Below are 3,240 nucleotides of genomic sequence, written 5' to 3' on the forward strand. Positions count from 1 at the left end.
GGAAAAGCTTTTAAGCAACAGTCAGTCCTCAGCAAGCATCAGAGAATTCACACAGGTGAGAAACCATATGAATGTAAAGAATATGGAAAAGCTTTTAAGCAACAGTCAGTCCTCAGCAAGCATCAGAGAATTCACACAGGTGAGAAACCATATGAATGTAAAGAATATGTGAAAGCTTTTAACCAAATGTCAGCCTTCAGTATGCATTGGAGAACTCACCCAGGTGATAATCCCCACAAATGGAATGGATGTAGAAAAACAATTAACAAGCCATCCTTCAGAATGAATCAGAGTACTCACACAGGGAAAACACCTTATGAATGTAAAGAATGAGGAAAAGCTTTTAAGCAAAAGTCAAAACTCAGCAGGCATCAGAGAATTCACACAGGTGAGAAACCATATGAATGTAAAGAATGTGGAAAAGCTTTTAACCAACAGTCAGTCCTCAGCAAGCATCAGAGAATTCACACAGGTGAGAAACCATATGAATGTAAAAAATGTGGAAAAGCTTTTAACCAAACATCAGCCCTCAGCAGGCATCAGAGAATTCACACAGGTGCGAAAACATGTGAATGTAAAGAATGTGGAAAAGCTTTTAGCCAAAAGTCACACCTCAGCAGGCATCAGAGAATTCACACAGGTGAGAAACCATATGAATGTAAAGAATGTGGAAAAGCTTTTAACCGAAAGTCACACCTTAGAATGCATCAGAGCATTCACACAGGTGAGAGACCATATCAATGTAAAGAATGTGGAAAAGCTTTTAATCAAAAGTCAGTCCTCAGCAAGCATCAGAGAATTCACAGAGGTGAGAAACCATATGAATGTAAAGAATGTGGAAAAGCTTTTAACCAAGAGTCACACCTCAGAATGCATCAGAGAATTCACACAGGTGAGAAACCATATCAATGTAAAGAATGTGGAAAAGCTTTTAACCAAACATCAGTCCTCAGCATGCATAAGAGAATTCACAGAGGTGAGAAACCATATGAATGTAAAGAATGTGGAAAAGCTTTTAACCAAACATCAGTCCTCAGCATGCATAAGAGAATTCACAGAGGTGAGAAACCATATGAATGTAAAGAATGTGGAAAAGCTTTTAACCAAGAGTCATACCTCAGAATGCATCAGAGAATTCACACAGGTGAGAGGCCATATGAATGTAAAGAATGTGGAAAAGATTTTAAGTTAAAGTTATACCTCAGCAAGCATCAGAGAATTCACACAGGTGAGAGGCCATATGAATGTAAAGAATGTGGAAAAGATTTTAAGTTAAAGTTATACCTCAGCAAGCATCAGAGAATTCACACAGGTGAGAAACCATATGAATGTAAAGAATGTGGAAAAGCTTTTAACCAAACATCAGCCCTCAGCAGGCATCAGAGAATTCACACAGATGAGAAACCATATGAATGTAAAGAATGTGGAAAAGCTTTTAACCAAATGTCAACCCTCAGCAAGCATCAGAGAATTCACACAGGTGAGAGGCCATATGAATGTAAAGAATGTGGAAAAGATTTTAAGTTAAAGTTATACCTCAGCAAGCATCAGAGAATTCACAGAGGTGAGAAACCATATGAATGTAAAGAATGTGGAAAAGATTTTAACCGAAAGTTACACCTCAGCAGGAATCAGATAATTCCCACAGGTGAGAAACCATATGAATGTAAAGAATGTGGGAAAGCTTTTAACCAAAAGTCACACCTCAGAATGCATCAGAGAATTCACACAGGCGAGAGACCATATCAATGTAAAGAATGTGGAAAAGATTTTAAGTTAAAGTTATACCTCAGCAAGCATCAGAGAATTCACAGAGGTGAGAAACCATATGAATGTAAAGAATGTGGAAAAGCTTTTAACCAAACATCAGCCCTCAGCAGGCATCAGAGAATTCACAGAGCCGAGAAGCCACATTAATGTAAAGAATGTGGAAAAGCTTTTAACGAAAAATCAGCCCTGAGCATGCATCAGGGAATTCATGCAGGTGAGGAGCCACGTGAATGTAATGAATGTAGAAAAAGGTTTCTTACAACGTCACAGTTGAGAAGACATCAGGATACTCACACAAGAAAAAACTCCTTATGAATGCAATATGACAGGCCTTGTACTGAAATTCCCCCTAACAGATAAAAAAGAATTCACACAAAGGAAAATCTCAGTGAATGTAATTTATATGGGATAAGATTTTTCCAGAAGTCATACTACAATACATCATAGAACTTGTATCCGGAAGAAGACCGGTAAATATACAGTTGTCCTCAGGCATTGAAGAATGTCTTGAGGATCCCCTATTGATATAAAAATTTGCTGATGCTCAAGTCCCTTCTATAAATGTTGTAGTGTTTGTGTATTACCAATTCACTTCCTGCTTTGTGTTTTACATCTCGTGTAGATTACTTGTAATACTGAAAAAATGTGAATACTATGTAAATTGTTGCTATACTGTGTTGTTTTTCAGTTGTAGAATTGTTTCATTTGTTGTTTTTATTTACTTTTGAGGATTTTTGGTAAGTTGTTTCTTGAATCACCAGATGTGTAACCCTCAGATGTGGAAGGAGGACTGTAATGAGTGTGAAAACATCTTTTCTCCAAAGTCTCGAGGCTGCCTGTGGTTAGAGCATTTCTGCTTATAACATTGGTGCTCTTAACACAAATGATCTCCATACCAGCCATGCACCAAAAAATAAATAAATAAAATTAAAAAGGAATCACATCATAGCAGGCATTAGAGGATTTAAAGAGGGGAGAAATTCTATATGATTTAAACTGTCTTTTTAAAAGTAAAACCACTCTTTTCTCTTGTTTGCATAGCCTGCAATCTGAACATTCCATGATTGGGTGGATGACCATGTAATTTAACTCTGTTCAGGGGAATGTAGATATAAGTGGTGAACATTACTTCCAGTTCAGGCAAGAAAATAAAAAAAAAATTCCGTTCAGTTCCTCGTTTCTCATGTTATTTGCAACTGAATAAAGATGACTCTTGGGTGTACTTTGGGGCCACAGGTGAAAGAAATCCACCCTAATTTAAAACAGAAGAAATTGAAGAAACCAGAGATATTCTCGTCACTACCCCAAAACCTCTGTTTACACATTATATAAGAAATTATTTCCTTTTAAGCCATTTTTATGTGTGCCCTGTTTGCACTACAACACAAGAGGTGCACTCCAGCTAAATGGTTTTATAGACTTTCTGAGAGGATTTACCAGTCCTTGTATATGGGAAGAGAATCTTGTGTT

At 37.1% G+C, this 3,240-nt stretch overlaps 1 pseudogene; it reads left to right on the top strand.

Annotated features, from left to right (window-relative positions):
• The first annotated feature begins 3 nt into the window (after nt 1-3).
• Nucleotides 4-2,930, top strand: LOC103609455 (annotated as a pseudogene).
• The last annotated feature ends 310 nt before the right edge of the window (nt 2,931-3,240 follow it).

This window comes from Galeopterus variegatus, unplaced genomic scaffold (assembly GCF_000696425.1).
Source record: "Galeopterus variegatus unplaced genomic scaffold, G_variegatus-3.0.2 Scaffold9630, whole genome shotgun sequence".
Classification (NCBI taxonomy): Eukaryota; Metazoa; Chordata; class Mammalia; order Dermoptera; family Cynocephalidae; genus Galeopterus; species Galeopterus variegatus.